Source organism: Eleutherodactylus coqui, chromosome 3, assembly GCF_035609145.1.
Source record: "Eleutherodactylus coqui strain aEleCoq1 chromosome 3, aEleCoq1.hap1, whole genome shotgun sequence".
Lineage (NCBI taxonomy): Eukaryota > Metazoa > Chordata > Amphibia > Anura > Eleutherodactylidae > Eleutherodactylus > Eleutherodactylus coqui.
Genome location: NC_089839.1, coordinates 89,930,319 through 89,951,489, shown reverse-complemented (window position 1 = coordinate 89,951,489; position 21,171 = coordinate 89,930,319). Strand labels below are relative to the sequence as shown.

The 21,171-nt window shown below is 45.8% G+C and overlaps 1 long non-coding RNA gene and 1 pseudogene across 1 annotated transcript in view; both read left to right on the top strand.

The window, feature by feature from the left end:
* LOC136619787 (uncharacterized) overlaps nt 1-8,220 on the top strand; it is a 53,840-nt gene extending 45,620 nt beyond the window's left edge. The window contains exon 3 of the long non-coding RNA XR_010791030.1: nt 7,977-8,220. This is a non-coding gene — a long non-coding RNA (uncharacterized lncRNA). The remainder of the gene's footprint in view (nt 1-7,976) is intronic.
* LOC136620148 (regulator of microtubule dynamics protein 2-like) overlaps nt 8,221-21,171 on the top strand; it is a 79,674-nt pseudogene continuing 66,723 nt past the window's right edge.

Sequence of the window (21,171 nt, the reverse complement as noted above, 5' to 3'; positions counted from 1 at the left end):
TCCTCCATGTGTATGCTGTCAGGATGACGAGGGGAAGACAGGAATTAGGTCCTACCTGTTAATTCCTTTTCTTGAAGTCATCCTGACAGCATAGGGGCTTTTCCCTCCCCTTGAGTTAATTTTACGTGAAGTAACGTATTGTACTATGATTGCTGTATTAAAAATGATTGGTTAAGCAAGCCGGGTCACTGTAGTTATTTGGTACACACTGGTGAGCCAGTGGTGGGAGTTGCCTTTTGTATTTTCCGCTTCCTGTCCCAACAGGTGTCCAGCAGACAACCTCCATGTGTATGCTGTCAGGATGACTTCAAGAAAAGGAATTAACAGGTAGGACCTAATTCCTGTCATATCCAAGCTAGAAGTAGTACAACAGGATATCAAAGCCTCCATGTCAGCCAGTTTCCCATTTTGTATCCAAGTAGAGGCGGTACAATAGGGTACTATAGTCTCTATTTCTGCGTGTATCACATCTTGTATCCAAGCTAGAAGCGGTACTAATGGAACTAGAGACTCCATACTAACCTGTTTTACACCTTGAAACCAAGCAAGAGGCGGTACAACAGGGTACCAGAGCCTCCGTGCCCACCTTTTTCACATCTTGTATCCAAGCTAGAAGCGGTACAGGATGGTAGTAGAGACTCCATACTAAGCTATTTCACATCTTGTATCCAAGCTAGATGTGGTACAACCGGTTACTAAAACATCCATGCCCGCCCGTATCACGTCTGCTTTCCAAGCTATAGGCACTACGACAGTATACTAGAGGCCACATGTCTGCCTGTATTACATCCTGTGTTCACGCTAGAAGCGGTACAACAGGGTTCTAGAGCCTCCCATCAAGGGGTCAATTTTCCACAATAATGGTCAATGTGTACGGATGGAAATTCCGCAGTGAGATTCCGCGTGCACGCAATTCTATGCAGACAGCTGCAAGTTTGATCGTGAAAAATCTGTGCAGTAACAAATTTGCGGCATGTCCTATTTCTGTGCGAGCGTCACAAAGGCTTGCATAGAAACATCACCGCTGACACGCTCTGCTCTATGCATGGGTGTCTGTGCCATCCGACGCAGAGCAGAGAGAGAAGGCGCCGGACGGGTAAGCGAGAGGTCACTGCAGGGACACAGGTCTCATTCCGCTGTGAGAATCTCGCAGTGTGAATCCGACCCGCCGTGTGCATTCGGCCTTAATGATACTTTTGCTCTGATATTTTAATTACTTTTATCAACATTACAATGACATATAGGAAGTTCTATTTCATTCAGGCCACTTCTGCCTGATGTTATATGGTTGTCATCAAAACTACTCTGCCCTCATGTGTCTGCTTTATGTAACTACATGCTGTGTCTCACATTCACTCATCATCACCAAAGCATCTACAGCAAACTTCATGCCTCACATCATCTAAATCTACACAAGCAGCGCCAATCTGCCCCTCTATGGCTAGGCTCACACAAACATGGCGTATATCTGTGAGTGGCCCAGTAGATATCAATGGGCTATTGGCATTATGTGTTGCACACAGGAAAATTGCGTGCGCAATGACAATACGCCCGTGTGAGATCGGCCTAAGTCAAACACACAAGCCTACATCGGGTGAATGTACTCTTTTTTCAGCAATCTGCTGAGTTTCCATGGCGACAATTTCACGAAATGCCAAATATTGAATCAAGAAATTCCAAACTTAAGTCCTCTGAAATCCTGGTGCAGTCTGACATATATGATGGAGAAGAAGAACTCCAAGTCGCACAAGCAGAGACAGCGGCTTAACATTAAGGCCATTCTCACACGACCGAGTTTGAATTGTGGAATCCGTGATCGTCACCCGCATGGAAGCTCCGCGGCATTTCGTACACATTGAAACAAATAGAATATTTGCGATGGCATGGAAAAAAAGATTTGAAAAAAATGTGTACTGCGCCTGTCCAACAGGGAGCCGTCCGGACCATCCGCAGTACAGATAAAATTCAGGTACGTGTGGGCGCCGGCCGGGGACAGGGACAGATTCCGGTACGAGCTCGCACATGGGGAATCCGACTGGTCCATGTGAGGCCGGCCTAAGGGTGCGTTCACGTGTGGCGGAAATCCTGTGGTTTTTTTCTCTAACAGAAATAATGCGGTAAAAACAGCAGAAACGTCAATTAATAAAGTGAATGGGATTAACGCAAATCTTGTTTAGGCCAGTGGCAGACGACCGGATTTGAACTGCACAATCCGCGATCGTCACCCGTGCGGACGATCCGTGATATTCCGCATCCACTGAAAGAATAGAATGTTTTCATGTCCGCTCACATGAGCAGCATGTTCTGTTTTTGTGCGGACTCCGCATGGACGGCTTCCATTGTCATTACGGTTTGGTCGCGGTCATTCGTGTCATCGCCTAGCGCTGGAAAAGCAAAGATTTAAAAAACAAAGAGCAAGACCAACGGCGAGCTGCCATGGTCATGCACAATACAAAGCTGACCAGGTATGCAGGGTCCTCAGCCAGGGAAAGAGACGGGTTCAGCTGCGGGCTCCTGCAAGCGGAATCCAACCCGTCCGTGTGCAGCTGGCCTCATGTGTAGAGTTAAAAAGAAGCTCACATGAGCGAACAATGATTGTGATTTCCACAAGTGGAAATAAATTCGCAGTATCTACTATTTTTGTGCGATCTATGATAGATAAGCTCACCGTGTAGAATCGCGGCATGCCGCAATTTACCATCCGCGAGCAGAGAGTTTCTATGATTCTCTGCTCGGGGACATGGGAGGTTGCGCCTTCCATAGCTACATGTGCGCTCACTAGGTTCCTCGTGGCGGATTATCGCCGCGGGGAACACAGATCACAATCGCCCGTGGACAGGAGCCCTTAAAGGTGAGCTCTCTTTTTTTCTCTCTAGTATTTTTTCTCCACTTTTAAAAATGATCCCCCTTTTTTTATCCGTCCCGTCGCTGTCGGAGGACTGGTGGTTTGCAGGTGTTTTTCAATGATCCTATGTAATGCACTAAAATACTTTAAAAAAAACAACTAATGGAGTCAAATGGGGGAAAAAGCGCAATATTGACATGTTCAAGGGGTCAGTCTTTTATGGCGTTCACACTGGCTTCATTCTGCGGGTCGGTACGATTACTACCAGACCGAGTTTATAGAGATTGTTTTAATGTGCTACTTTTAGAAAAATAATTTTTGGAAGAAAATATAATTTCCTGCCGCCTTCTTCAAACAGCCAGAACTTGTTTTATTTCCGTTGACATCAGTGTACGACGGCTCGTGTTTTTGCGGGACGTCCTGTACTCTCCGTTTGTACCATTTTGGAGTACATACCACTTTTTCATCGCTTTTCATTACATCTTTTTTTGGAGACTGTGAGACCAAAAAGCTCCATTGTGACGAGTATTTTTTTAATTTTTATTTTTCTGCTGACGTTCACCGTGAGGGGAGAATAATGCGTTACATTCATAGATCTCACTTTTATGGATACAGCGATTCCAAATATGTGCTTGTTGGTTTTAGCAATTTTTTTTTTTAACTAGAAATATGGCTTTTTTTTAAACTTTATTTAATGCAACTTTTAAAAACTTTTTTTCATAGCTTCTCCAGTATTATGTAATACCATAGTGATACATTATACCACGATCCTGACTTAATAGGCAATCTGCAATGGCAGCTCTGGGGTTTTCCGAAGTCTTCTGGCTGCCATGGCAACGAAACCGCACCCAAGATCTCATTTCACTGGTGCCGATTGGTACCTCCAATCTCCGATTCGGTAGCAGCATATAAAGGGTTAGCAGCCGCAATCAGCAGGAGTTAAAAGGAGTCTCCAGCACACAAAATGCCCCCAGAGTAAGTAATGGTGCAAAAACAAACATTGCTCACCTCTCACCTTGCCTCCGAGTCAGCACTGCCGATCCGCTACCCGCTGAGCCAGGAAGTGTCATCGTTCGTATGGTGGTGAGTGTACTGTGCCCGCCTGCGTATCACAAGCGCACGGATACGTACAGGGGGACTCTTTTTTTTTTTTTCCAAAATTCCCCGCTGTGTTTCAGAGTGGGATGCATATGAAGACGCCACCCAAACGCAATGTATTGTGTATGGACAGCATTTCATACAAATGTATAGGGGTAACGCTGCATACCGGTAGTACATAGGGAAATAGAGCGTGCTGCCATCTATTTCTTGTGTGTATCGATACCCAGTGTCTACACCCACATGTGTAAGGATCAGTGAAAGTCCATTGACTCCATTCACTACGTATCGCGCAGCGTGGACAGTCATGGACATGAGCCCCGTAGACCGATAGTCTGAGTTCTCTGCATGGCTTATTCTTCTGCAAGAATCGCCCATTATTTTCTTTGGGAGCGTAAAAATAAGCACATCACAATCACATGTTCCAGCGCGGCTTGTCCAACACGGCTTCTCTGCAGTATGTGGACGAAATTTTTGCAAATCTCGTCCTCTCTGCTGGATCGGCTCAGATTTAAGATCGCTGGTTTCTGCCCCGTGTGACCCTGGCCTTATGCTGCCGGTCCTTCATGTTACTGAGAATTCTGTCTTCTCCATTAGGATATATTCTGTAATCACAGGACAACGGAAACAAATGCCAACATTACTGGACACATATTGTAAATGTAGGGCTCATCCCCACGAGCGTGACGTATCACGCAGGGAATGAAGTCCGTGAAAGTTCATTGATTGTCATTGAAGCATTCACATTGCATATATATATTGCATGAAATACAGCATGTTCTATTTCACTGCGTATCACGCGTGTACAGAACTTTTTTTCTTTGGCTTGTGTATTCAACCATGTTCATACTTGATACATTGTGTATATGCGGCGTTGGATATGCAATGCTGCTACAGAGCGTGTGTGCGTGAGATCCGTATACAGCGACTCTCTGCTGGCATCCATGGCGGGAAAACGCAGGATTCACCTAGCAGTTTCTGCATACGGTTGTGTGAATGAGGCCTTAGGCAATGATTAGGGATGTACTACCATGTTTCCCTGAAAATAAGACCCTGTCTTGTATTAATTTTGCCCCAAAAGAGGCACAGGGTCTTATTTTCGGGGAATGCTTTATTATACTTACCTAGCAGGCGCGGCCCGAGTCCCCCGCTGGTCTCCACCGTTCCAGCAGGCTTCCAAGTAGTTCTCCCCGCCAACAGAACATCGCTTGTTGGTTACGAGGTCTGTAAACCTCATCTACAGCAAGCGATGTTTTGTCGGCGCTGAGAACTGCTAGCAAGCCTGCCTGGGACTGCGGAGACCAGCGGGAGGGACCCGGATGGCGCCTGCTAGCTAAGTATTGCTTTTTTTCATGTATTCTAGCTAGGGCTTATACTTTTGCTGGCAACACACTTCTCTGTTAACCTGACCTATGTCTAAACGCTGCCTACGCTTCTGGCAAAGCAAATGCTGAGGAAGGGGTGCCAAAACACTGAAGCGCGTCTCCTCAGGCTGCCTGTCCACGGGCATTTTTGCATTGTGTTCTCCGTGGCGATAATCCGGCCCCGGGAAAGCGCAGCCCTGTCCACGAGCGGAAAATCACAGCGATTCTCCGCTCGCAGGCAGCAAATGCAGTATGCTGCGCATTGCTGCGATTCTCCGCGGTGAGCCTATCTGTCAGGTAGGCTCACTGCGCAGATCCAACAGCTGGCTCCTGCTCCCCGACGGCGACTCCCTCGGCAGACCTCAGCAACGCTGGTGGACAGGCAGCCTTAAGCCGGTTTCAATAAAGCAGAGTAGTTGAGCTAATCCCCGATCCATTGTGCTTCGCTAAGATAGTCACACCTATACCCAGTTTTTTTTTTACTATTGACTAACAGAATCCTTGAAGGATGGCAGGCTACATCAGCTGTGCGGACTGGTCGGCGCCTGTAAGATGCGCTACGCTATTTGCCTAGCGCGGCCTTCCTAAGTTTTGACTCAATTACTCAGTGGCACGCTGACGTGGAATGCGTTAGTTGCTATATTTATAAGTTGATGTCTTGTAGATTTAAAATCCGCCCCGCAGGTCAATTTAAAGTGTAGTTTTTTCTCCACATAGCTACGCTATTTACTTAGTGCGGCCGTGCTGCACAGATAGTGTGCTGAGTCAAGTTGAGTTGTGACTCAGTTACTCAGTGGCATGCTGCGCCATTTGCCTGGTGGACTTGTGCCGGATGGTCAGTAGTACCTGTGGACGCATTGTTGGCAATGAGACTAGTGCTGCGCAGCCAACGTTTGCTATATAGCCCTGCGACCTCACACTCTCAAGCCGGTTTCACATGACCTTTTTCCTATTGTGGAATCCGTAGTCGGCGTCCACGCGGAGGATGCACAGCAAATAGCACGCATTGAAAGATACATACGTTGGTTTTTTTTTTTTCTTTCACACTCGCGGATACGAATTGAAAAAGTCGCAGAATGTTCTATTTGCTGGGGACTTCCTCCATTGAAGTCAATAGAGGTCATCTGACGTGCAGCCCATCCGCAATGTCTGACGGTGCGGGAAATACAAGTATTTTAAAAAACAAAAATCTGTACTGCGCATGACGGCCTGCGAGCCTCCGCGGTCACCTGCATTACAGATTTTAAAGGAACACAGGGTCGCCGGCCAGATTCCGCTGCGGTATCGGGATGTGGGACCTGAAGTGGTCATGTGCAGCCGGCCATACTGACGACAATGGAGTTGCGGTATAACTCACAAGTAGCTGCGACCCGTATATTGCAAGAAATCCAACCTCGGTGGGGTTTTTGAAATCTGTAGGTTGTGGCAACTAGCGCGACCCCATTGATTTAATTGAAAATGCAACTTCACAGGGCTGCACAGCGATCTTTGGTCACATGACCCATGTCATGGCGAAATACTCCATGGAGTTCCAGCCTTAGAGCTCATGTCCATAACTGTGTTCTCACCGCGGAGACCCCCAGCGTTTTATGCCTACAGCCATGGGTCCTTTGGCCAGATTCACATGAATATATCTGCGCAGCATATCACAGTGGGGGGAAATCATGTGACTGTACGCTGCGATCGCAAAAATTACATTAATATGCACCAATATGCGCGTAAAAGCACATCACTTACAGCGCAAATGTGTTGCACTTAGTCAAGCGTTTTTGGGCATGCGCTCGTATAAAGGGTCCCTGAAACACGCACGCTTATATACGCAATACCTATCACACAAACAAGGAGGCCGTGCTCTGTGCCTGCATCATTTAGGCTGCTGTCACATCTGCGTTGTGGTTCCGTTTTCCTACTCCATTCCAGGAGCAGGAAAGGATTCCCGTGGCTGAACGGGTACGGCTTATGATGAAACCGAACATCCATTCTGTAATCATCATCCTCTGTACAGCGCCGGTGCTCCAAACGGCACATTCGCAGCAGAGGAGAAAATCGGCGGAGAGGTACGCTGGGTCACCGACAGGGCACCGGGTCGAACTCCGCTGTGGGAATCCCGTATGCTGGGTCCGACCCGACCGTGTGCAGACGGCTGGGAGACACTTTGAGTTTCATAATAGACTGTTGCAATGTTATGGGATCATAGTGCAGTAAGTTTATATTATAAGGAGGGCAGCAAGGAGGAAGAAAGTTGTCATATACTTTCTTAGGCCTTGTGTCCACTTGCACGGATACCAATGCTGAATCCCGCAGGGGTATCCGTGCGTGCCCGCGTACATGGAAAGGGAAAGACAGTTTATTACCTCTCCAGGTCCAGCGCAGGTCTCCACTGAGCCGGCCAGATCTTCATTCTTCAGCACGGCGGATGCGTCCGGGGGCGTTGGGCGACACGCCCGGCACATGCGCAGTTCTTTCTCTTTTGTTTTTGAATCTCCTGCTTTCCCGCGTAACTTTAAAGGCTAATTACAATGAAGCCTCTGTATTTGGCCTTCAGTCATTCACCACTTAATATTCTTCCGCTTTGTTCCACATGTAATCGCTTTACAATATACGTATTTTATGTACATGTCGTAGGCTTCTGTCTGATTGGTTACTGAACAACTCTTTCCATTTGGCAGGCGGACAGATATCAGGGACCTTCAGAGGGGACTTTGGAGCTTCTAAAAAGTGAGATGTTTCCTAGAAGCTGGACTCGTGGTCATTCTGCAACCATCACTTTCTTGATGGCCGCCTTCACTAGCAGAATGCTGTCAGAGACATCTGTACCATAAATCTAGCCGAGGAAGAATGTAGCCTTTTCCGTATTGAACTTCTGTAATTCCCTGCTTGCTGATCGGTCATCACAGAAGGTCTCAGCAGTGTTGGTTCAGCACTCGTTCTGCTGACATCAGTAATATTGTCCCATCCGAGAACAGACATTTGCTTTTGGGATTCCTTACAGGAGCTGCAGGAGTTAGCATTGCCTTGTGCTGGAGAAAATATGGCAAACATGGCTACATTCTCCACTGGCCCGAGACTTGGTCATTTGGTACAGCTAACCAAGTTCAGGACAACCAAGGTGCTGTTATGGTCCTTCCGAAACTAGAAGAACAGATTAAGGATGAGCTCAGAGGCAAGAATGATGGGAAGAAGGTTAGTCTGCAGCACCGAAGTCTTTAAAGAAAGAAAAGTGAGACCACAAAGGCATCGGGTGATTGTCCTAGTTCTGAGGATGCACAAAGCGAAGGGGGTAAGTGTGAAATACAGTAAATGCCGTAATATGTAATTTTCTTGCGTTCATGCTATCTTGTGTTCTCAGATTATAGATGTGCTGTCCGCTTCCTACTGCATATAATCCATACAATCTGCACATACAGATTATGGCAGTGCTGGCCAGTTCCTACATAATCCTCAAAACTGCATATACAGATTATGGCAGTGCTGGCCAGTTACTACGTAATCCTCAAAACTGCATATACAGATTATGGCAGTGCTGGCCATTTACTACATAATCCTCAAAACTGCATATACAGATTATGGCAGTGCTGGCCAGTTACTACGTAATCCACAAAACTGCATATACAGATTATGGCAGTGCTGGCCAGTTACTACATAATCCTCAAAACTGCATATACAGATTATGGCAGCGCTGGCCAGTTAGTACATAATCCTCAAAACTGCATATACAGATTATGGCAGCGCTGGCCAGTTACTACGTAATCCACAAAACTGTAAATACAGATGCAGGCAGGAGGCAATGCAGAATAACAGGCCAACACTGATTGGCTGAGTCTCAGCGAACCAACGCTATGTTTCATCTCTGCATTGCTTAGCGCCACAACAGCGTAAAGCACACCATTCCACCCCTAGTGGTTCCACCCCTTGTAGCCTGTCCTGCCTGACTTCACGATTCCAATTAGAATCAGAATTGTGCTTCACCAAAATGGTGAATTAAAGGGGCTTTCCAGGCGAAAACTATTGGTGACCTTTTCTTAGGACAGATCAATAGTTAATCCTCTTCAGCCCTGCCACTTAGGATCAATGATCGCCAGGACCGTTGCACTGACTTTTTCATCAGGGTCACGATAGGAAGTACCAAAGTCGTCTTCTCTCCTATTGAAATCACTGGGAGTGCTGCCTCCTGTTACACTTCCAGAACTTCTGCCTCCTACATTGGATTCAGAATGATGGGAGTGAAGCCCACTATAACACTTCCTGTGCCGATGGCTATGTCCGGACTGCCATACTTATAGGGGACCGGATGATCAGCTGATCGCCAGGGATCTTGAGCAGCAGGTTCACAGCATTTAATTATAGTGAGGATAGGTCATCAATAGTTTTTACCTGGACAACCCATTTAATTAAATTCAAATGTGATTAATCGCCCGGCCCTATCTGTAGATATAGTTTATACCAATGAATGTTTTAAGGCTTTTCTTAAAATCCTACTTTATAGATTTCATTTACTATATACCATACAGTTTTCTTTTTTGCCTTCTTTCTGTCTGCCCATGAAAGATATGTCAGAAGAACTCTGTAATACTATATACTACATATCCAAGTGACTTAAAGGGATCCTGTCATCAGGTTCATGCTTGCCGAACCGCAGGTAGCGTGAACCCCGGGAAGCCTGCTGCAGCCGTGAGTGTTTTATACTGAAACGCTAAAACTCACAGCGACAGTATACTTCTTTTATCTTATTAAGCCCAAATCACCGAAAAATAATCTAAAAACTAACCTTTATTAAATATTTGTTTAAGAGAATGAATGGACAGACTCCAAGATGTAGCTGTAAGGGGAGACCCTGGTCTATGGCTGGCCACCAAAGGGTTACACACCTTACAACCTATTCCCTTATAGCTGTATAGGGCCGGAGAACCTACAAATCCATGGATGATGCATCGGTATAACATTGTAGCTCCGTGGCGCTGTACCAGGGATGCCAGGGAATAGGAAGGCACTTGGTGTATAAATCTAAGAGCCTTTTGTTTTGTTGGTCCTCCGAGGGGATTGTCTGTATACTCTGCCTGGATTATTGTAGTATACAGCGCACTATTTGCTGCGGACGCCAACAATAAATGCAGCGCTGACTTATGGATCCATTCTATCCTGTAATAAACCACGTTCTCAGTTACTTTCTTTGGTGTTTTAACCCCATTTCCTTATACCCGCTCCTCTCTTTTATCCTGCGTTATTCCCAGCAGGAGGAATAAAAGAAGGTAAACCCTTGTATGCCAGGGGGAGATTTACACCAATGATGGACATATAGTGGCAGCATAATGACAGGTGCACTATTTGGCATTAATACCGCACACAATGTCATTTCACTAAGACAAATCGTCTGCTCAGTTTCTAATAAATAAATAGAGTCGCACATGGGGATCAGCACTGGACATCCCCCTTCCCTTCTCCCCATATAGTGTGAGATCCCTGATTGTGGAGGGCGTTTGTTCGCCCCGTTACTCCACATGGGGATCAGCACTGGACATCCCCCTTCCCGTCTCCCCATATATCGTAAGATCCCTGATTGTGGAGGCCATCTGTTTGCCCCGTTATTCCACATGGGGTTCAGCACTGGACATCCCCCTTCTCTTCTCCCCCGATAGTGTGAGATCCCTGATTGTGTGGGGTATCTGTCCGCCCTCTTACTCCACATGGGGATCAGCACTGGACATCCCCCTTCCCTTCTCTCCCTATAGCGTGAGATCCCTGATTGTGGAGGGCGTCTGTTCGCCCTGTTACTCCACATGGGGATCAGCACAGGACAGCTCCCCTCGGCCGTTCTATATATTGTGCCTCCGCTCTTACTGGGGTCTCCGAGCCCCTTAACTCTTCAGTCTCTGAAGCCACAACTAGTAAGTTGGCTTCTACTAAGGATTAACCCCTTCTCAGTCCCCATAAAGTGCTGGCTATATTTGCCTCAATTAAGGGAGATTCATGACTGCCTATATAAGTGCAATCCATGTCTGTGGAGATCTACATAATTGTACAGGGATCTTGTGAGAGGAAATCACCTTAAAGGGACGGTCATTGTTAATATATAGTGGCCCAAAGAAGACGGTGTACATATAGTACCTAAAGACATCTGGTCTGGCTAACATTCGCGTCATATGACTTCTGCATTCAAACCCCAGCTTGAATAGGTGGCTTATTCATTACCCAAACGCTTATTTCAAATCAAGGCATAGCTGCGCCGATGCGGTGACCAGAAATCTAGATGAGGTAGTCGGCACGTTATCTGCAGCTAGCCCAGTGTAGCCGGCGGCCTGATACCATCTATCATGCGGCTACATCGGTTCCCACTAAGCTCTAGGACAGCGCTGCTCCTCAGCATTGGGAGAGATAGCTAGGGTTTCTCCCATTGATACGGACCATTTACATCTGGTATTAACCCTTTCCTCCCCACTCCTCTATCGGGAGCTGGGGAGAATGCTAGTATTTGGTAAATACTAAATGGCGCGCCTGTCGTTCTGGTGTCTCTGTGTACCCCAAACTTTGGAAACCTATTACTGGGATATTGAGCACAGACACCAGTGGTTAACCCCTTCCCCTCTACTCATTTATCAGAGGCTGAGGAGACAAATTATTTCAGAAAAAATGACAGTGCACGCGGAATAAACGCTAAAATGGCGTGCCTGTCGTTCTGCTGTCTCCATGTTAACCCCTTCCTCTCTATTAATTTATTAGAAACTGAGGAGGCGATTTGTCTTAGTGAAATGACATTGTGCGTGGTATAAACGCCAAATAGCGCACCTGTCATTATGCTGCCACTATATGTCCATCATTGGTGTAAATCTCCCCCTGGCATACAAGGGTTTACCTTCTTTTATTCCTCCTGCTGGGAATAACGCAGGATAAAAGAGAGGAGCGGGTATAAGGAAATGGGGTTAAACACCAAAGAAAAAATAGCTGAGAACGTGGCTTATTACAGGATAGAATGGACCCATAAGTCAGCGCTGCATTTATTGTTGGCGTCCGCAGCAAATAGTGCGCTGTATACTACAATAATCCAGGCAGAGTATACAGACAATCCCCTCGGAGGACCAACAAAACAAAAGGCTCTTAGATTTATACACCAAGTGCCTTCCTATTCCCTGGCATCCCTGGTACAGCGCCACGGAGCTACAATGTTATACCGATGCATCATCCATGGATTTGTAGGTTCTCCGGCCCTATACAGCTATAAGGGAATAGGTTGTAAGGTGTGTAACCCTTTGGTGGCCAGCCATAGACCCGGGTCTACCCTTATGTCTACATCTATGAGTCTGTCCATTCATTCTGTTAAACACAAATTTAATAAAATTTAGTTTTAAGATTATTTTTAGGTGATTTGGGCTTAATGAGATAAAAGAAGTATACTGTCACTTTATTTCGGTGATTTATACTGAAACACTGTATCTTTTCAGAATAAATATACTATAAATAGAGATGAGCGAGTATACTCGGTAAAGGCAATTGCTCGAGCGAGCATTGCCTTTACCAAGTACCTGCCCGCTCGAGATGAAACGTTCGAGTCCCGCCGGCGGGCAGGGAGCTGCGGGGGAGAACGGGGCGAAATGGAGGGGAGATCTCTCTCTCCCTCTCTCCCCCTCGCTCCCTCCTGATGACAGCCGCTACTCACCGCTCCCCCGCGCCGGCACCCGAATGTTTCATCTCGAGCGGGCAGGTACTCTGCAAAGGCAATGCTCGCTCGAGCAATTGCCTTTACTGAGTATACTCGCTCATCTCTAACTATAAAGTTTGACGTGGCACTGAGTCCGAGTCACGGGGGTGGGCCGCACCGGACCCTCACTGCCCGCTGCATAATAGATATAATTACAAGATGTGCCAGATTATCAGGAGGAAAGACATTATTTGTAGAGTTTCTCCAGTCTGGATAATAGAGGAGGGTCTGAGGGTCCTGAGCAGAACCACCTACTATTATCTTCGGGTCACATGGTGGAATCCGATGCGGACGTTTCCATTTTTAAAAACTGCAGGAGTAACCTGCGGCCAAGTCACATGTTTCTGCCGCTTATTTACTGCACAGACAGCTCCCCTAAAACCATGGCAGAAATCCACAGTTTCTCTGCCGTGGATCCGCACACGGATTTAGCCGCATCAAAGAGCAAAATCGGCGGAATTTTCCTTGCTAACATGCGTGAAATGACCTGACGCTACTTCACACAGATACGTGGATTATGTCCATTGACACGGCTAAATCTGCTTGTAAACCTGCGGCAGAAACATGCAGCTCAGCCACAGATTTCTCCTGCGGTTTTTAGAAGTGGAAGATTCCGCATCAGATTCCGCCACGGGACCCTCATGAATCCGTGATACTGCGTTTAAAAAAGTCTCTGGGATATTTCTTGGCATTTTGGGTCAGGATGAGTATCATTTCTCCATAAGGAGAGCACCTAGAAGGTAAGGAAGGAGACTTATAAGGCCATCCATGCTCCTCTGGGAAATATGCAAGTAGGGAAGATGGAACAATACCCCTGCAGCGCCACCTATTGGAGGGCAGTTTTCCTGCAAGTCAATGTCAGACTTTTTAGACAAGCCTTCCATCTTCCTATTTGCATATGGCATTGTGTAAATGCTTTCGTTAAAGGGTCATTTCAGATATGCATACTGCCATCTCTACAATGAGAAGTTTATAAGTAATGAGTAGACGCACAGCTGGAAGATCAGATGCTGTTACTGATGCAGTTGTGCCATCCTAGAAGCCGTTCCTGCACCCACTATTGCCCCCCTTAGGCTGGGCTCACAAAGGACTGAAATCTCATGGAGCGACCACACGGAAATATCGCCAGATTTCTGCAGGAAAAATGAATCTTCACACTTTTGCAGTGTCTTCGCCGCCTGCATTCCGCTGCAGCCATCTCTCCCCATAGAGAGTAGAGAGGCTGCAGTGGAAACAGTGAAAGAATCGAAATGTCGCATCTTTTAATTCTGAGTCACTGCGGAAGTATTGCAGGACAGACGGCTTTCATTGACTGCAATGGAAACCGTCCGTGAGATTTTTCGCATAGAATAAAACATGCTGCACTTCTCCTCTGCGAGCGGAAAATCGCAGTTGATTTCCTCTCGTGGGCAGGGGAGAATCATTTAACACTTCATGTCTATGGACGGACATTGCTGCGGAATTCGCGGTGGGTGTCTGACCGTGAATTCCGCAGCGATAATCCGTCCCTGGGCATTTGGCCTAAATAAGACATCCAATGGAAATAAAGACACCGACACAAAGATTTATGGAGAAGGAACATTTTATTTCTAGTTGTAGGAAATGGTAGATTTTATTATGGGGAATGTTGAGGCGGAATTGATCCAGAGGAAGGCGAAAACCCTTTGATAGGAAAAAGCCAATTATCCTTGTATAAAGGGGAAAAATTCCTTCCTGACCCCAAATATGGCGATCAGAGCAAGTCCCAGGATCAAAGCCGAAATCTGACCTGACTTTCTAAAATGTATTATTGTTTCCATAAATCTATTACCATTTATTGTTTGTGTGAGATATAAAGTGTATTGGACTAAAGCTGTTTATAGACTGTGTTGATCCTGAGGAAGGCGAAAACCCCCTTGAGGAAAGAGCCAATTATCCTGTTTTAAGGGGGGAAAATTCCTTCCTGACCCCAAATATGGCGACCAGAATAAATTCCAGGATCAACGCCAGCCGCTCACCTCCCTAGTGTATGTGATGTCAGCTAAAGATTGTGCTTGTTTATGTTTATATTATGTTATTTATGTGGCTGATTCCTTATAAATAAGACCTAACCCTATTTAAGGCTGTGAGTTGATCCAGAGGAAGGCAAAAACCTCCTTGAGGTATGAGCCAATTGTCCTCAAGTTGGAAAAATTCCTTCCTGACCCCAAATATGGCGATCAGAGCAAGTCCCTGGATCAAAGCCGACAACTACACCTATCTGTGTGTATACTTGTGTCTATGTATGTGTTAGTGTCTACACTAGTGTCTAACCTTCATGTATGTGGTGCGTGCTACTTACGTGGCCTGTGCCGAGGTCTTACTAGTAACCAGGAGTTCAGGGATAATAGTCACTTGGGCTATTGTTCCTGAACTCGCCAGTTACCAATCAAGCACAGGCTGCTCCTGGGGGCGTTGAGGGTCTTCAGGAGAGGATGATGTCCGATGTCAGCTGGAGGATGTCGGGGTTCAGGGTTACATGATGGTAATGCAGGATGCAGTTGGTGGAGAGAGGATGTTGTTGGTAAGCCGGGGTCTTCTACAGCAGCAGAGTCGTGGGTTAAGCAGATAGTTGGCACGGGTTGAGCCTACAAGACATAAGACAGAATTGTCAATTTTACCAGCAGTGGATATAAACCAGTGAACTAATGTAACATGATGGCTTGTATCAGGATCTGCTTTGTATCTGATCTAAAGAAAAGATACTTTATATATTAATCTTTCTATAGTATGTGAGGTTCTGCTACAGTGTATGGATATAATGGTAGATGTCCTGTGTGTATAGGTGTATATAGGTGTACAGATATGAATGTGTAGGTGTATATAGGTGTACAGATATGAATATGTAGGTGTATATAGGTGTACAGATATAAATGTGTAGGTGTATATAGGTGTACAGATGGGTATGTGTAGGTGTATATAGAAGATACTTACCAGATGGTCGTGGCTTCCTTCACAATCGGATTCTTCTCGTCATCCTAAGAAGAAGCAGAGACATAGTAATTACAGGAGCAATAATAATGTAGCCGAGGAGGGAGAAGTCTGCGGACCAGACATGGTGACATGAAGCAGGGTTACTATATGACCTCCTGTGCTGTCTGACACTAGAGGAACAATGATGGTGAACACAGAGGTCTGCCTGAAGAACATCATCCCTAGAGGAGGAAGATCTTACCGGGTCCAGCTTGGTGAAGTGTACGAGAATCCGTCCACGGGGTGAAGGGGTGTCCCATCCTCCGGCCATGGCAGGTCTCTGTTTCTCGGAACTCTGCTGAAGGGCTTGAATGGCGGCTCTGCCCTTCTCAGTTCCAGCTCCTCCCAATTTACGGTGTTGAAGAATCGGTGACCTCTGATGTTCTTGTGGACACCCAGCCTCTTCTTAGGCTTCTTTCGCAGCAGTCTCTTCACAAGATGCTTTACGTCCGCATCAAGCCAAGATGGGAATTTTGGCTTCTTTCTTTTGATGGACTTGATGATCTTTCTCTTGGAGGAGCCGTGGTAGAAAGGGGACTGTCCTGTCGCCATCCAGGATACGACAATCCCCAGGCTCCACCAGTCGACTGCTGCGTCGTAGTCCTTTTTGCGAAGCACCTCTGGGGCCATGAATCGATATGTGCCCGTCACCCCGCTGATCTTCTTAGACGGGACAACGCCGTCTTGGGCCAGCCCCAGGTCAATCAGGCGGATGTGTCCATCTCCGTCCAGCATGATGTTCGCCGGCTTTATGTCACTGCAAAGAAAAAAGAGAAATGTTAGTCTGTTCAGTGATACAGAAGACTTGGGAATGTACCGCAGCCAAACCAGTCCTAATTCAGAACTCTGGGAAAGCTGGGTACATTATCTCCACCAATGTAACGGGGAGATGTGGGAAAGTTGTGCTTACCGATGGATGATGTATCGTCGGTGCAGGAACTGGAGGCCGCAAGCAATCTCCGCTGTGTAGAATCTGAGAGAAGAGTGTAGTATCAATGACATGACATCAGTCCCCCGACATCATGTCACCATCATAGTGTCCCCACCAGAAGAGGTGCTGTTTATGGCAGCCTGTATGTCCTCCACTCTTCTATACCTGTCATGTCGCCCTCAGTATCCCCCCCCACACACACCCGGCTCCTGATTAGTCATTTACTCACCTCACATGGTTGATGTCCAAGCTGCCGCACATTCTGATCATTGCTGCCAGGCTTCCTCCGGACAGATACTCCGTGATGAAGTAGGCCCGGTCTGCTGACTGCTGTGCGGCGTACAGATGGCAGATGAAGGGGCAGTCTTGGGCCTTCAGTAGTATCCGCCGCTCTCTCCTTATGACGTCCGCCTTGCTCTTTTCTCTGTCGACAACCTTGATGGCCATAAAGGTGTTCCTTCCGGGGAAAGATGCCAGGACCACCTCAAGAAAGCAGATAGGAAATTATCACTGACAGCGGCCAGAGGGGAAAGTCATATACATTTATTACATAGGGGATTTATCACTAGGCCGCCTTCACACGGCCAAGAAGAGCGCGCAAGATTTGTACTCTGCGAGACGCACAAATAAGAACCCCATTCCTTTGAATGGAATCATATATCATGACTGTTTTTCTCTTTTTCTTCAGCATCTTGATGCTGGAAAAAAAACAACTTGCAGCATGTTCTCTCTGCACGTTCCTCGGACGCATCGCCCGTTGTTTTTTTTTTTTTACAATGCATGTGCATAAGTCAATCAATCAATAGATGAATAAATCTGCCCCCCCCCCAAAAAAATCCCCACATTTATAAAAGTTCGCTGTCCATTGAGCATAAAGAGCTTATAAATTCATATATATACAAACAATAAATAATCGCTATTTCCAAGCACATAATATAAATAATACAATGAAGCATAAACAGAAATACATCTTTTATTTGCTGATAAAACAGTAGATCCTTTCCATCAGGGGTTACTGACTCTTATTACCGCCAGCGTCATCCCATTATAAACACCCGCACTCATGCCAGGGCATGAAGGGGCGTGCAGAGAGCCGTCCCCCGAAGGACACCGAAACGTCCCACTGTCCAGCAGCGAGGTCCCGGAGTGCAGGGAAAGTTTAGCGCCACGGTTGCCTAGCAACAAACCACCAAGAATTATAATAAGAATGCGATCTAGAAATAAGCCTTGTGATTATAACGGCTCAATCATCACCAGTCCCAGAAATATGGAAATGTGCAGAGAAGTCCCCATGATTGTGGTAATGCCGTCCCTACCTGCCAGTTGTCCCATATAGAAGTATCCTAAGCCTCTCCTGTGGGTTACATGGCTGATAACAGGGAACAATAGTCTGCACAGTTAATGGAAGTAGTGAAAATAACAGTCATATAACTTACCTCGCTGAAGCTTCCTCTGCCCAAGATCTGAAGGGCGGTGAAGCGATTGATGTTAAATCCGCGGTCTGATGGTAGAGGGTCCTGGCTGGTGCCCGGTCTTGGCTCCTCCTCCTCTCCGCTCCTCCTCCTCTTTATCTCCGTGAGTCCGCTCACGCACTCCTCTTCTCTCTTACGCTTTTCGGCATCTCTATGTCCATTGGACGACATTTTTCTCAATCCAATAGTCTTCGATCCAACCGCTGCCGTCGTCAGTTGAAAGGAAATGGCAGTTGGCCGAGTGGAGGTCAAAGGTCAGTGAAGCTGCCAGTACTTTGCTTGCCAGTACTCTTCTCTGCCATATACACAGTGATGTGGGCACCTTGAGTGATGGTCTAGTGCCCAAAGAAATGGAGAAATTCATGGCTGGTTCTTCTAGGGCCACATTATTAGTAGATGGGGCAAGGATGGCACTTCATGTCTGGGTTGGCAGTGGTGCCCATAGTTTATCAGAAATTTCTGGAGTTTTAGAAAACTTACAGTTGTGTGGACATTGAAACAAACCCGCTGGAGGGATAAACCATAAATTGTACTAATGAGAGGAATAATAAAGCCTTGTGAGGGTCATTTTCTGCTGCAGTCAATAAGTGTCCATCATCCAGATACATGGCGTGTATTTCCATAGGTTACAATGGGCAGCGCCCTCGCCAGTGCAGATCTGGGTGTAGCGGGCGGAGATGCTTTTATGGAGGTTATCCCCTTAGAGACCAAGCTTTTTTTTTTTTTCGTTTTTCCATTTTTTTGTTTTTTCCTCCTTTCTTTTAAAGCATTGTAACCCCTTTATATATCCCTTGCCGTCGCTATGTGAGGGCTTGTGAGGGCGAGACAAGTTTTATTCTTCAATGGTATTATTTAAATTACCATATAATGCACTGAAAAAGTGAAATTCCGCCATCTTTCAGTGCGTCTTGTTACAAACTGGTACAATAATGACATAACGTTATTCTGTAGGTCGGTACGACTACTACCATACCAAACTTTATAGTTTTTTTTGCTGAACTACTTGTATTTTTTTCAAAGACATTTAATTTTTATAAATTATTTTCTACCGCCATCTTCTGTGCGCAATAGCTTTTTTAATTTTTCTGTTGACACAGTTGTACGAGGCCTCATTTCTTGCGGGACGTCCTGTAGTTTACGTTGCTGATATTTTGTAATACATAAGACTTTTTGATCGCTTTTTATTGCAGTGTGAACAAAAATGCGAATTTCTGGTGTTCTTTATTTTTTTTCTGCCGACGTTCACCGTGCGGCGTAAATAATGTGATACTTTGGTAGGTTGAACTTTTACAGACATGGCGATACCAAATATGTATTTTTGCTTTTATTATTTATATTTTTTTTTATTATAAATATGGTTGAAGGTCGTTTTTTTTTAACTTTTATTACTTTGTTTTTCATAATTTAGTAAACTTAATTGATCTTATTTTTCATTTTTTCTTTTAGCCTCCATAGGGAACAAGAACCTACAATGCTTTGATCGCTCCTGCAGTATGATGTGATGCCACAGGAGGTCAAACATAAGTGAATGGTTTCAGTGTTTACAGCCTTGGGGATCCATCTTCCATCCTTATTATAGGTTATTTCCTGTTTCCCTGTATTACATCCCTCAGTACTAGTGATGGTTGTCGCAGTCATGTAGCCGTCACTCATCTTCATAGTAACCATTATAATAAACATTGTAGAGAATGATACATTGTAATTTCCTATTATGTTCTTGCAGATTCATCACTGCTCAGACTGACCCAGAAGCAGAATCAGAGGACGAGCCTGGAGTGGGAATTGTCAAAGTCGAAAGGGCTAAAATCCTCAAAGAAGAAGCTGAACTTCAGCCTCTGCTGCAGCAAGCGGATAGCAGCCACAAAGGCTCCGAGTCCGATAAACATGACGGCTTCAGAGTGTTACTGAACAAGCAGGAAAAGGTACTGAAAGAACTGCCTTCCTGTGGGCCTAATACATATACTGTACGGGGGGCTGTCAGTTGCTCGGGGTGCGTGAACAGGCTTTCTCTAAGGGTACGGGCGCACCTAGCAGAATTGGGGTGGATATTCTGCAATGAAAAATATACACCAAAAGCTGCTTCCAAATGTGGATTATTGGTGTGGATTTAGATGCTGAGTTTACCATAGAGCCGCAGCAGACTTCACATCTTCCATTGAGAGGGTGAAATCGTCTGCAGGTCCGAAGGCAAAAATGGCACCAAAATGTGCACCAAATGCTCTACTGATTTTGGTGCTGAACCACACTAAAATACGCTGTGTGTGAATGCCCCCTCAGCCCAAATCACATGTTACATGACAGTACTAAGTCACATTCTAGAAAAGTATTTCCCCACCTTCCACGTATCCTATGCTGCCCACAAAGTTTTAAAACTTTGCAATCCTCATTTTATTGTAGTCCATCCATAAAGCAACTCGCTGGAACAGTTCTTTTCACACCGATAAGGCACATCCTGTGGACTCACATTGTATATTTAAGACTTAGCTAAATCTCTTTATGTCTCTTGGTTCTGTCTGAATCCTCAAATGGGTTTCATTGGCGACCTTGAACAAAACCATAGGCGGCCATTACTAAAGCTGAGACCAAAGCTGCACGTTTTCATTTCAGCAGGTTTCTGTTGGTTTCCCACATTTGTGCCGGACAGAATAACTTAGTCGACTACACGGCTCTATCTGGCCAGAAACTAACGGAAACCTAGTTAAATGGAGACCTTTTGTCTCCATTTGACTAATGAAAGCCTATTGTTGTGTCCGGGAGCTCCGTCTGAATGACCTGGA